The following is a 14956-nucleotide window of genomic DNA, read 5'->3' on the forward strand; positions in this document are numbered from 1 at the left end:
TACAGCCGCATGCGGAAAGTAAACAGAACAATGCAATCCTATGTGGGCGGAATCGCCGCGATTCCACAAAATTAATGAGCATGCTGCGTATTTTTCCGAGATGCGATTCCGTCGTGGGAAAATCCGCAGCATTAGCACAGCATTGCGGAATCCCATAGGAATGCTTGGGATGCTGTTTTTTTGCGTTTTCGCGGCAATAACGCGCACAAAAAACCGCTGCGAAAATGCAATAAAACCGTGACGTATGAACGCAGCCTTACAGATAGAATACCAGCTGCCTGCTTCTTCCCTAAATAGTTCTTGCATAATTTGGAGGTGTGCTTTGGGTCATTGTCCTGTTGTAGGATGAAATTGGCTCCAATCAAGCGCTGTCCACAGGGTATGGCATGGCGTTGCAAAATGGAGCGATAGCCTTCCTTATTCAAAATCACTTTTACCTTGTACGAATCTCCCACTTTACCAGCACCAAAGCAACCCCAGACCATCACATTACCTCCACCATGCTTGACAGATGGCGTCAGGCACTCTTCCAGCATCTTTTCAGTTGTTCTGTGTCTCACAAATGTTCTTCTGTGTGATCCAAACACCTCAAACTTGGATTAGTCTGTCCATAACACTTTTTTCCAATCTTTCTCTGTCCAATGTCTGTGTTCTTTTGCCCAAATTATTCTTTTCCTTTTATTAGCCAGTCTCAGATATGGCTTTTTCTTTGCCACTCTACCCTGAAGGCCAGCATCCCGGAGTTGCCTCTTCACTGTAGATGTTGACACTGGCGTTTTGCGTGTACTATTTAATGAAACTGCCAGTTGAGGACCTGTGAGGAGTCAATTTCTCAAACTACAGACTCTAATGTACTTATCTTGTTGCTCAGTTGTTCAGTGGGGCCTCCCACTTCTCTTTCTACTCTGGTTAGAGCCTGTTTGTGCTCTCCTCTGAAGGGAGTAGTACACACCGTTGTAGGAAATCTTCAGTTTCTTGGCAATTTCTCGCATGGAATAGCCTTCATTTCTAAGAACAAGAATAGGCTGTTGAGTTTCACATGAAAGTTATTTTTTTGCTGGCCATTTTGAGAGTTTAATGGAACCAAAAAAAGTAATTCTCCAGATTTTCAACTAGCTCAAAGGAAGGTCAGGTTTATAGGTTCTCTAATCAGCCTTTTTTTTTTTCAGCTGTGCTAACATACTTGCACAAGAGTTTTCAAGGGTATTGTACCCATCCATTAGCCTTCTTACACAGTTAGCAAACACAAAGTACCATAAGAACACTGGAATGATGGTTGTTGGAAATGGGCCTCTATACACCTATGAAGATATTGCATTACAAACCACACATTTTCAGCTAGAATAGTCTTTTAACACATTAACAATATATAGAGTGTATTTCTGAATCATTTAATGTTAGCTTCATTTGAAAAAACTGTGCTTTTCTTTCAAAAATAAGGAAATTTCTACATATATATTATGCCAGTGATGTAAAAAACATGGAATCAAGGAACACCGATGCTTTGGAGCACAAGGTACAAAGCAGATGGGGACCTTTTGTTTGTCTTATTGTCACGCTCGCGACCTTGCTGGATGGCGCGAGCGAGGGGGTTGTGGGCTTACTGTGTCACAAACCAGACTACCCTGGAAGGAGCATAACTAAGTAGCTACCTTGGTGTTCACTGGCGCCTCTGATGGTGAGGTCAGGCTTGTGCGGCAGGTAGCTGCCAGGTGCCACTCCAGGGTGGTGTCTGGCTTTGGCTGCTTATCCTACTGAAGGGACAAGACGCTAGGACAGGTGCAGGTGACAGGCACGACTTGCAGACAGGGAGGTGAGCACGGCTGATACTCGGATGAGTAGGTGGGCACAGCTGAGACACTGGCATACGGGAACAGCTGAGACACTGGCAGGCGGGCACGGCTGAGTCACTGGCAGGCAGGCATGGCTGAGACACAATGGGCAGGAACTGACTGGGAAGGCACAGGGACACGGGCAGGAAAGAGTGGTGTATTGAATAGGTAGAGACCTGTTCACACAGGAGGTGCAGAAACTGGTTCGGGAAGGATAGAAATATAGACAGGTATAAGGGAACAGGTTTGGACCTGTTCATACTGGAGAAGAACCGCAAGGCTGCAGAGGGGTACTGCAGTTTGCAGCAAGAGGTTCTGCAGCAGCAGGAGCTGAACAAGCTGAACCGCAAGGTATGCAGAGAGGAGCTGCAGCAAGAGGTTCTGCAGCAGAAGCGGAGCACAGGCAGAGCCGCAAGAGTGCGGAGCACAAGCAGAGCCTCAAGAGTGCGGAGCACAGGAAGACGGAGAGGGCACAAGGATAGACATAGCAGGGAAAGGAGCCACAGACAAGGAGACTGACAGACAGAGGTAGGACTGAGTTCAGACAAGGTAACGGTACGAGACAAGGTATAGGAATAAAGACACAAAGACTCGGATATACTGCCTACTGGAGGGCAGAGAGGACAGGTCTGAGACAAGGTTAGGAGCAATAGCGCAGGGACCAGGATATTCTGCCTCCTGGAGGGCGGATGGACAAGTACAAGACAAGGCTAGGAACAAGGACACAGAGACCAGGATATACTGCCTCCTGGAGGGCAGAGCAGACAGGTACAGATACAGATCTGGGAATCAAGCCTCCAGAGAAGGCGAAATATAGGACAGAACCTGGCAGCTCAGTAGCAAGACACTAACTAAATAAAGGCGTTGCACAGGCATCCTCTTATGGGCTAGGATGCCTTAAGTTCTGGAGACCTCTTGACAATTGGCCAGGGACACATCAGGCAGGTGCACACTGATTCAATAAGAGCCAGAGAGTTCTGGCGCCGCCCCCCTATGCACACAGCCAGGAAGTATGCAGAGAGCAGGCAGGAAGCAAGAGGCACACAGCATGGAGCTGGCAGCAGACAGAACTCACAGCATGCCCCGAAGTAGTGAGTAAGTTGGTGTGTGGGGGATGGGAGGCCATGCAGTGATGCCAGCAGGGTTGTTACACTTATTGGTTATCTTCAGCAGCCACTAGCGGGTCTCACTGCATACAGATGTATAAACCCATTTTCAGCTAAATCCCCTCACTGGTGACCGCATGCAACCAGAATTATATAATTTATCAAGGCTTTAACATATAGATAATAAGCCCTGCCGAATTCATTACACATTTTGTAGAACAATCTAAAGAAAAAAAAACAAATAAAATCCCCTCTCCCTAAAAAAAATAAAAATAAAGCTTTAGAATATATTATATGTTTATCAAAATAGTGCTTATAAAAATACTTTATAACTGTGCCATAAAGGTCAAACTATTCTTGGCACCGAGGGGTTTAATGTAATAATTGCATAGTACATTGGGGCAATATATACAGTTGAAACCAAAAGTTTACATCCATTATGTAAAGAGACATCTCTGCATGTTTTTATGAGAATAAACCTTTCCCGTCTTAGGTCAATTAGGATTACCATAATGATTAATATTTGCCAAATGCCAGAATAATGAGAGAGAGACTGTTTTAATTTCATTACTATTTGGTACTGTTGCCCTTAAACTGAATGACTTGGGTGAAACGTTTGGGATCTCCTTCCACAAGCTTCTCACAATAGTTGTTCAGAATTTGGGTCCATTCCTCCTGACAAAACTGTTGTAACTGATCCAGGTTTGTAGGTCGCCTTGCTCGCACCGGCATTTTCAGCTTTGCGCATAAATTTTAAATAGGATTGAGATCAGGGCTTTGTGATGGCCACTCCAAAACATTGACTTTGTTTTCCCTAAGCCACTTTGTTACCATTTTGGCAGTATGCTTCCGGTCATTGTCCATTTGGAAGACCCATTTCTGCCCAAGCTTTAGATTCGTGGCTGATGTCTTGAGATGTTGCTTGAGTATTGCCACACTGTTAGCGTGCGTGGTCAGGAGCCGGAATCTCCAGGAGTGGACCCTCTGAACCGTGGCACCGAGGGGCCCCGGGCAAGCTGCCAGGTGGAACCGACCCCTATACAGGGACCGTTAAGAGCAGGCCCAGGGGTTCAAGTACCATGGTAGCCGGTACCGAGAGGGGCAGGTCAGAATGGACTGGAGTAGGAGTGCGGGACTGAAGCGTAGACTGTAAGGCTGGAATATGGAGAGATGGCTGGAGCGGAACACAGGAGACAGGACTGGAGTTGGAGTGTAGGAGCGTGGATAGCCGGATGGAGCAGGAACACCGAAGGCAGGACTGGAGTAGAACGGAACTGGGACACAGGAACAGGAACACAGGACTGGAGTAGGATGGAACTGGAACACAGGAACAGGACAGGAGTAGGATGGAACAGGAACACAGGAACAGGACTGGAGTAGGACGGAGAATACTGCAGGGAACACGGGAGACAGGGCTGCGAGGCTGCTGCAAGAAACACCGCGGACGGAACCGAGAGGCTGCAGAGAGAACAGGAGGAAGCAGGGCCCAAAGTGCAAGGTAACACAACGATCAGGCGCCTCCCTCAGGGGGAAGCGACCTGATATAGCCCCGTCTGGTCTGCCATTGGTCCGAGGGTGCTTCCAGGTCAGGGCACAGCCGGAGCACAAAAAGCAGCAGGGAGGCATGGCCGCGGCATATGGCGCATGCATTGCATGCAGAGATGGCGTCGGCCGCGAGCTTGTCAGAGGTGACCGCAGTGGCTGTTGGGTGGAGAGAGGCTGCGGCGTGGGAGCGGAGGCCGGGTGAGTATGACGGAGCGGTGTAACACACATGGTCTTCTTTTCTCATGATGCCATCTATTTTGTGATGTGCACCATTCCCATCTATAGCAAAACAACCCCACAGCATGATGCTGCCACCGCCATGCTTCATGTTGATACAGTACTCGTCTCACTTTGGATACTGACACAATCTTACCAGCTTCCGCCATCATCTTCACAAGGTCTTTGGCTTTTGTCCTTGGGTTTATATGCACATGGCGGATCAAAGCACGTTCATCTCTGGGACACAGAACCCATTTCCTTCCAGAGCAGTATCATGGCTGGACATTCCCATCTTATTTGTACTTGCTTATAATTGTTTGCACAGATGAAGGAGGCACCTTCAGGTATGCTGAAATTGTACCCAAGGATGCATATATAATACCGCCAAACAATGCATGCATAGTAGTACACAACCTAGTGCATATGTAACACTGCCAAACATAGTGACTATTTTTTACAGTATATTAGATTACACTTTACTTATGTTCCATAGAATATTACATTTCCAGAAAACTTTGTCAGATAGTCAGTATTCACAGTCCTCACTTATAGCTCTGCTGCTTCATTGTCAGCTGATAATGTGTGCTGTAACCACATGATGAGTAATAATACCATAGAAATACAATATCCTGTAACATAAAATGAGCCATACACAGGTCTCTAGATATTATACAGTATAATATGCACTATGTTTTGACCCTACTATGCATTTTTCCTTTGTATATACTACATTTGGCTTCATTATATATGCACTATGTTGTGTATTACTATTTATGGATGATGTTTGGCACTACAATACATATGCACACGATATGGTAGTATTATCTATGGACTATGTTTGATATACTGTTTTGTATATTATTATGCATGCATTCATTTTGGCACTATTATACTGTATATGCACTACGTTTGATTTTATTATATATTTCCTATGACACTACTATATATGCACACCATTTGGTAGTATTATCTATGGAATATATTTTACACCACTAAGTGGGCACTACCATACATACGCTATATTTTATATGGCACTACTATATATATATATGCACACCATCTGTTACTATAGCTATGTGCTATTTTTGGTAATATTATTTTTTCACTACTAGGCACTACTCTTAGTACATGTCCAGGGTGCCTACTGCTTGTCATAACTTTCCCACTTACAACACACAGTCATCTGGCTCTGTGGTGCAATGGTAGTGCATTGGACTTCTAGGATTCTGTAGACATTCAAAGGTTGTGGGTTTGAATCCCACCAGAGTTTCATTTTGAAATTGATAAAACAAAAAATTAAATAACTTTTTTAAAAATACAATTTCAGTTGATCCGTCGAAGGAAGAATTTTAAAGGAACCGCTGTCTGGGGAGGAGAGGGAGAGAGAGAGAATTTTTTCGCCGCCAGAACAGAGTTTAGGGTTAAATTTCTGAGCGAGCCAAATCCTCCGGGCATGCGCAATGTCAAATGCGGATCCGGCCGCCGAAAGAACGTTGCATGGTCCGTTCAGGCATGTCGGCAGACGCCAAAATTTTGGCAGATCCACAAAAAAAAGGATCAAACGGATGGCCATCCGTCAAGATCCGCCGGTAATGCAACTCAATGGGAAAAAAAAATGGATCCGCCAAGCAAAATGGCGGATCCGTATTTTTTGCACAACGGCGGATTTTGACGGATTTCAAAAAACTGATGTGTGAAACAGGCCTTAAAAATTATATTGAATGGTAAAGCAAAATTTCTTGTCAAAGTGACAATATGTGACAAAGCCTGTGTAACAAACATTAAGATTTCAGGAAACTGATCAGAAAGTTATTTTTTGAGGAGTTCTGAGATATGAAGTAGAATTTGGAGAGTTTCCACTTGGCAGAAAAATTATTCCACAAACTCTTTGCGCCTTAATAATAATAATAATAATAATCTTTATTTATATAGCGCCAACATATTCCGCAGCGCTTTACAGTTGAACAGTTTCAAACACAACAGTCATAAGTAACAACGTTAACAATACAATAATTAAAGCGAAATAAGACGACCCTGCTCGTGAGAGCTTACAATCTACAATGAGGAGGGGGAGATACAAAGCACAGGTGTGTATTTACAATGATGTAATTGCAATGATGGTCCAGCCATCTTCAGGGGGTGGGGGTTAGATGGAGATAGTGAATGGACTACACACACACACACAAACATAACATGACTTTGATTACTGAATGTGATAGGCCGCTCTGAACAAATGTGAAGTGGGTATATTGACGCCTATTGTATTGTATACGTATTGTATTATACGCCTTGGAGTATATTGACTCTGATGTTTTCCTTAAATGTGGCTTCCACATCAAAAACTGTTTCAAGTGCTCTCTGAATACTCTTCCCATACAGTGAGGTTTTTGGTTTTTTTTGGAAAAGGAAAAAAAAGATATGATACATATATATATATTGAATTATTGATCATTGTGATATATCACAGACACATTTTGCAATTTCTAGACCTCCTGAATAAACTCCCCCCCCCACTGTTCTCTTATATTGATATACTCTCACATCGGTATATACATTTTTCTCACAATGTTATGTGTTTGTGTGGTATGATTAAGATACTATACCATTAACCCTTGGTTCTTTTTTTTTTTTTTTTTTTATTTACCCTTTTTATTTACTTTCCCTTTATTTATTTACCCTTTTGGATTTATTTACCCTTTTTATTTACTTTCCCTTTTTTATTTATTTACCCTTTTGGATTTATTTACCCTTTTGGATTTACTTTCTCTTTCTTTTATTTATTTACCCTTTTGGATTTATTTACCCTTTTGTATTTACTTTCTCTTTATCGTTTTGAATACCTTCCATGCAAAATTCCCAAACTCTCTATACTACATCACATACCTACCCACATATAAGAAATAACATACCCTCCCCTGGGAATATAGCTATTAAATACTTTGTCATCTATCACATAACATGTATTTTTCTAGGACTGTGGGACCTATGATCAGGCCTCTCTTTCTACCTTTCATGCACAAGAACTATAATGATTTTCTGATGTACTTACTGTATATATGATTCGCTATGACGTACTATTATATTAATCTGTGTTTATTTTTATACACAGATACATCTTGAAAAAGACCACAATGGGCCGAAACATTGTTTGATTTATATCTGAATTCATTTGGGTCCGATTTCTTTTTACTGTCTTTATTGTGAATAAACTATACATATTGCTGCAATTTTGCGAGCCAAATTTTTTACTCTGCTTATGACATATTTTTTTTATACATAATCCTCTCCAAATATGACACTGACAAGTCACAGGGCTGCAAAAACTATATAGTATGGTGCAATGGATAGTGCGTTGGACTTCTAGTGAAGTGTAGATCTTCAAAGGTTGTGACCTCGAGTCCCACCAGGTTCATGTTTTGTGTGAGGCACTACTACTGAGAATGTTATCTAATATTATATCACCACAGAAAACCAATAAAGGTTTTTTCCAGCATTTTTGCCCCTTTTCATTGCTTTTTATGCATGAAAAAAAACCTGCAAAAACATTGGAAGAATTGACATGTGCTGGAGATTCAAAAAAAATATGCTGCAGTTCTCAAATATGGTCAAGAAAAAAATAAAAGAAAGCGTGTGCATGAGATTTCAGAAATCTCATAGATTTTGCTGATACTGTAAACCGCAACTTCTTTTCTGTAGAAAAGCAAGCAAACAATATGCTGTGTGTGAATAGTACTTTAGAGTTCTAGCATTTTCAGAAGGTTCAGGCAGCTGGTTCTGTTGTGCAGTAGGTAGTGCACTGTATTTCTCCATGTAATGTAGATGTTCAAAGGTTTGTGGGATCAAGTCTCAACACAGTCATGTTCTGTGTATGATGAACGTAAAATTGCAAACACTATTTAAAGTGGCTGAATGATACTAAAAGGCATTTTTCTAATTTATTGCATTTTGAAATTGGTGTAACAAAAAAAGCCAAAATTTTTTAAATACAGCAATTTTATCGCAGTGGATGACTGAAACAATCTGCAACCTGGAGGATATGAAATAAAAAAACGTCAACTAGTTTTGAGGAGTTTTTACTTATATCTTGTGACCAAACTGAAAATTATATTGAATGGTAAAAAAAAATAATCCTGTTGTCAAAGTGACATCGTCTGTGTGACAAATATTAAGAGATTAGGAATAACTGTTTTAAAAAAAAAAATCCCAAACTTTTTAAAAAAATATTATTTCATCCCAGTTGATGATTTAAACTATCTAGAAGTTGGAGGAGATAAAACAGAATAAAAAATTAACTCATTTCGAGGAGTACTGTCTCATTAAATGACAAGCATCTGGCCCTGTGGCGCAATGGATAGCGCATTGGACTTCTAGGGTTCTGTAGACATTCAAAGGTTGTGGGTTCGAGTCCCACCAGAGTCAGTGTTTTATCGAAACCTTAATTAGTCGAATAAGTAATTTTTGTTATATCTAATTATGTTTGATGATACAGTAGTGAAAAAAAAAAATAGACATGTAACACTTTTCACATGTAAGTATAAGACTACAATCTACAGGCTAATGCACCTAAAGAAAGAATTATGTACATACGTTTGCAGGAAAACCTGAGTTTTGACACCGAAGAATGTTTGCTCATTGATGTGCAGAAATGCCTTATCTTTTGCTGATACTGTAAAATGCAGCTTCTTTTTACAGAAAAAAAAAACAGCAAACAGAATGCTGTGTGGCAATCGTACTTTAGAGTTCTAGCGTTTTCAGCAGCTGCCTCTGTGGTGCAATGGATATCGCATTGGACTTCAAGTGCTCTCTGAATACTCTTCCTATTGATTTTAAGGGACATCCACATCCAATGTTCATACAACAAGTTTTTTTTCTAAGAGTTTTTGAAAACCTTGCCGAAGGGAATAGGAGAAAAACAAAAGATGTGATACATTAATCCTCTCCAAATATGACACTGACAAGTCAAAAGGCTGCAAAAAAAGAAAAGTGTGGAAAAAAATGCACTGTAGAAACCTGTTCAAAAAGCGCATCAGATCTGAACATGTAAGAAAAAAAAAGCATGGCTTCCTGACATGGATTTCTTTTGCATATGCTTTTATCGTTTGCATTTTCACATTGATGTTCTGAAAATAACCCACACAGTTGGCTCTGTGGCGCAATGGATAGCGCATTGGACTTCTAGAGTGCTGTAGACATTCAAAGGTTGTGGGTTCGAGTCCCACCAGAGTCACTTTTATCGTTTGCAGCAATTTCATTCCAGTTGCTGATTTAGGTGGAGGATTTATAAAAAAAAAATCTAGCTAATTTCGAGTTTTTACTTTTCTCTTGGAACCAAACTAAAGAGAATATTGAAGGTAGAAAATAAATTTTTGCTGTCAAAGTGACTATTGTGACACAACATGTATGCGATGAATGTCCAAATTCTGAACTGTCTGCCTTGGGAAATTGGTGGTTTATACATTGCATGTACTGTGTCTTTAATTCTAAGTACAGCTGGCTCTGTGGTGCAATGGATAGCGCATTGGACTTCTAGTGTAGTGTGGACATTCAAAGGTTGTGGGTTCGAGTCCCACCAGAGTTGTGTTTTGTGACTGGCACTACTACTGAGAAGGCATCGAGTCCCACCAGAGTTGTGTTTTGTGACTGGCACTACTACTGAGAAGGCATCTATTATATCACCATTGAAAACAAAAAGAAAGCCTTTTCTTATCACAAATATAAAAATTGCAAATCCACTTAAAGGGTATGTTTGATTTTAAAGCATTTTCCTAATTTAGATTTATTTTTTTTTAAAGGGAATCTGTCACCCTTTTTTCGGCTTGCAGCTGCCGGCATAGACATCGGGGGCTTATCTACAGCATTCTGTAACCTGAAAGAGAAGAAAAACACGTTATATTATACTCACCGAGGTGGGCGGTCTGGTCCGATGGGTGTCGCCGTCCCGTTCGGCGCCTCCCTTCTTCATGCGATGAAGTCCTCTTCTCCTGTCCTGTAATGGCTCCGGCGCAGACGCACAGCTCTGCCCTATTGAGGGCAGAGCAGAGTCCTGCAGTGCGCAGGCGTCGGGAGAGGTCTGGCGCCTGCGCACTGCAGAATTCTGCTCTGCCCTCAACAGGGCAGAGCAATGCGCCTGTGCTGGAGCCATTACAGGACGGGAGAAGAGGACGTCATCGCATGAAGAAGGGAGGCGCTGGACTGGACCGCAACACCCATCGGACCGGACCGCCCACCTCGGTGAGTATAATATAACGTGTTTTTCTTCTCTTTCAGGTTACATTGGAGGCTTATCTACAGCATTACAGAATGCTGTAGATAAGCCCCCGATGTCTATGCCGGCAGCTAATAGGGGAAAAAAAGGGTGACAGATTCCCTTTAAATGTCACCTTCCGTTGATTTCGCTCCTGACTACTGAGGTTTCTACTTCCAATGACATTGCCAAGTCAGCCTGCGGGAAAGCGTTGCCTCTCTGGGTAACACCCCTATTCTGCCGAAAGATCCCACTTTTGAGTGGGGTTTACAGACTCCCACCCACTTTGGCCTACAGCATCCTGGGAAATCCAGGATAGATGGGTGAGCGATATAGATCGGAGGGAGCACTTTTATTATTAAATGTAACTTAGGAAAATGCTTATTTAACCAAGATGAGATATTAGGAAGAACTGTTTTAATATCAGAAAATGCCTTTAACCCCTTCCTGTCATTTGCAGTATATACACGACATGCGATCACCGTGACTAAGCGCACACTGATCGCATGATGGTGCCTACTGTTTTGCAGGGCAAATGGAGTCATCATCCTTACAATCGCTATGTCAGTCTGCTCGGTGCTGGGCCTTGTGGGGCCACAAAGCCTGTGCCTTCACTATCATTGATGCTGCTGAAACAAAGAAATAACAGTTCCTGATCTTTCCTAATCGATCCCAATCTCTCTCCCCTTTTACCCCCTTTACGCACCTCTACCACCCCCCTTCTGCTGCTGATTGCTGATCAATACTTATTCGCTTGATTTTTGGAAGGTTTTCTCTTTTTCTTGCATTCTATAGCTGCCGAGCGCTGATAAGTGACACAAATCACTGATCCGTATTCATGCTCAGTTTTCCAGGCCTTTTTTTGTCCCTGTCTATTCCCCCCTACCCTCTTTGTAATACTCCATGTGTAAATCCAACAGCAGTCGATCCGATCCGCTGATCAGACGCACACCACTGATTAGCACCCGTGCTCGCTTTTGGCAAGGACTTTTTGTTTCAATTTTTTTTTTCTCCTGTTTGCACTACATTTGTGTGTGCGTCCTACTGCCATCGAGCACTGTTCGCTGATGCACATCAGTGATCGGCCTTCTGTTGTTTCTTTTTTTTGGTAAAAAAGAAAAAAAATGAGATTAGGGGCAGGTAAAATATAACTTAGTAATCGCTGTCTGCTAAGCTATTTTTTTACTTAAGTTAGTTAGGGTTAGGCCGGCGTCAACTAGCGAGAAATATGGACGAGTGCTATGCGAAAAAAAAAAAATCGCATTGCACGCGTCCCAATGTTAATCTATGGGGCAGCTCCCATCAGCCGATTTTTTTTCTCGCCCGTTTTATACATGCGAGAGAAATCGCAGCATGCTGCGATTGTTCGCGTATCTCGGCCGAGACTCGCCAATACAAGTCTATGGGTACGAGAAAAAAATGGATTACCCACGTACCGCAAGTGTGACTTGCGAGAAATATGCACCAGTGTCCTTTAACAAAAGCCGGCAATACATTTTGCGATACAGTAAAATCACACTGACAGGTTTAATAAAGAATAGAAAGAATAGATATAGACACATAGAATATACTGTATATATATATTCTTACAGTATATATACATGTCATTGAGACATATATATATATATATATATATATATATATTTCATAGAGTTTTACATAGCCTAATAGCCGGTAAATCAATTGCCGGCTTCTGTAAAATAATTACAAAACCCGACATGAAATGACGCATGGTTTACATACAGTAAACCACTTACTTTCATTTAGTTTTTTTTATAGGACTTTGACTAATAATTAGATTATTGTATGTGTGTAAAATTTTGGACATGTAGGTGTTAAATTAACGGTTAAATTCGTTGAAAAAAATTGTGTGGGCTCCCGCTGTAATTTCTCCACCGGAGAGGGAAAGCCAGTGAGTGAGGGCATATTTTAATAGCCTAGAAAGGGACCATTGTTTTTGCCCCCCCCCCCTGGCTAAAAAAATATGCCCCCAGCCACCCCAGAAAAGGCGCATCTATAAGATGTGCCTGTCATGATCCATGCTGGATCATGACTGATATAAAGCACAGGAAACCTTTTTTTTTCTTAAGCTGTGCTTAAGGTGTTTTTGTCCCCGGTGGCCATTAGGATTATGGCACTGTGTGTCGTTTGTTCTAAGTTTTCCCCCCTGGTGGTGGTGAGCATCATTGCACTCTAGTTTCTTTTGTTTAGTGCACATGATTATAATACAGGTGTGATTGCTGGCTCTGCTATAAAAGAGTCACAGGTTGTCATAGTATGCCTAGGTTACTTTAGGCAAAAACCCCGGGACCCCTGCGATGTCCCTCAGACTAGGGGAACCCTGTCTGTCCCTCTACCCAGGGTTTACACTGAAGGTGTGCCTGCCTGAGCCTCCACCCTGTCCCTGTCTCCTGTCCAGCCCTAAGCTGAACCCACCTCCCTCCACCCAGTGAGGGGACCAGACACCAGACCCCACAAATACGTATGGACAGGGGTAAAAGAAACACCACACAGTAAATACACAAGGGAATACAATAATGTGCAAGGGCAACCAAATATATATATAACAGATTGGAGAAAGAACCACTGAGGGATATACTGCACCAGATATCAGACGCTCCAACACCACCACTGCTGACCGGTATTGCTAGCACTAGGCTAAAGCTATAGTCGGCGACGCCCATAGTCAGGACGAACTATTTAAAGACCAAGGGCGTGGCCCAGCCCTCAGCCAGCATGACAACCTGGTTAACCCTATCCCGACTGGAACAGAATACCCAACAGGGTATTACCGCTGTCTGCCGGACACCCTGGTGTGAACAGTGTCCGACATGACAGTACCCCGCCTTCTACGAGGGACCTCCGGAACCTCACCATGTCGAGGACCTGGCTTGTCCGGATGGCGACGATGGAACATAGTAACCAGTCGATCAGCATGAATGTCAGAGGCCGGCACCCATGTCCTCTCCTCAGGACCATAGCCACGCCAGTGGACCAGGTACTGTAGAGTGCGACGCACAACCCTAGAGTCCACCACTTTGGACACCTCAAATTCCAACGCGCCATCCATCAAGATGGGAGGTGGTGGCCCGGGGGAACCATCCACCAAACCCACGACCTTCTTTAGCAATGCTTTGTGAAATACATTATGAATCTTATACACAGCCGGCAACTCCAAACGAAATGCCACGGGGTTGATCACTGCGGAGATTCTAAATGGGCCAATGAACCTGGGACCCAACTTAAGTGACGGTATCTTGAGCTTAATGTTCCTAGTAGATAACCACACCCAATCACCCACACACAGGTCCGGACCTGGCACACGTCTGCAGTCAGCCACCCGTTTGTACCTGGAACCCACCTTCAACAAGCGCTGCTTGACTCTCCTCCAAACAGACGACAATTGAGCTCCCAACTGGTCCTCCTCAGGGACGCCAACTGAGCACCCCTGACGCAAGGTGCAAAATTGAGGATGTTGACCATACACACAAAAAAAAGGAGATTCCCCAGACGATTCCTGGCAATGGTTGTTTATTGCGAATTCTGCCAGAGGAAGAAACGCTGACCACTCTTCCTGATTGTCGGAAATAAAGCAGCGCAAGTATTGCTCCAGGTTTTGGTTCATCCGCTCAGTCTGTCCATTCGACTGAGGGTGGAAAGCCGATGAATGAGATAATTTGATTCCAAGGCGAGAACAAAAAGCTCTCCAAAACTTTGCCACAAACTGCGTACCTCGATCAGACACAATGTCAGACGGGACACCAAGAAGTCTGACCACCTCGCGAATAAATATCTGAGCAAGAGTCTTAGCATTGGGCAAAGACGGTAAAGCAACGAAATGTGACATTTTGGAGAACCTATCAACAATTACCAAAATGACCGAGTTCCCTGCCGAGGCGGGCAAGTCAGTAATAAAATCCATGGAAATCTCAGTCCATGGCTTACTGGGCACCCCGAGAGGCTGCAAGCTACCAGCGGGACGGGAACGAGGAGTCTTGGCCCGTGCGCAC

General features: G+C 43.0%; 1 protein-coding gene and 3 non-coding genes across 14 annotated transcripts in view; 3 read left to right on the top strand and 1 right to left on the bottom strand.

Moving 5' to 3' along the window:
- The window catches only part of DNM1 (dynamin 1), a 230760-nt gene that overhangs the window by 141569 nt on the left and 74235 nt on the right, over window positions 1–14956 (bottom strand). The gene's annotated exons all lie outside the window — the stretch shown is intronic.
- TRNAR-UCU (transfer RNA arginine (anticodon UCU)) lies at window positions 9036–9121 on the top strand. The gene is given in 2 exon segments: window positions 9036–9072; window positions 9086–9121. It is a non-coding gene; the product is annotated as a tRNA-Arg (tRNA).
- Window positions 9844–9929, top strand: TRNAR-UCU (transfer RNA arginine (anticodon UCU)). The gene is given in 2 exon segments: window positions 9844–9880; window positions 9894–9929. It is a non-coding gene; the product is annotated as a tRNA-Arg (tRNA).
- Window positions 10195–10280, top strand: TRNAR-UCU (transfer RNA arginine (anticodon UCU)). Its single transcript is given in 2 exon segments — window positions 10195–10231; window positions 10245–10280. It is a non-coding gene; the product is annotated as a tRNA-Arg (tRNA).

This window comes from Dendrobates tinctorius, unplaced genomic scaffold (genome assembly GCF_039654945.1).
Source record: "Dendrobates tinctorius isolate UK_male_01 unplaced genomic scaffold, ASM3965494v1 ptg000120l, whole genome shotgun sequence".
Lineage (NCBI taxonomy): Eukaryota > Metazoa > Chordata > Amphibia > Anura > Dendrobatidae > Dendrobates > Dendrobates tinctorius.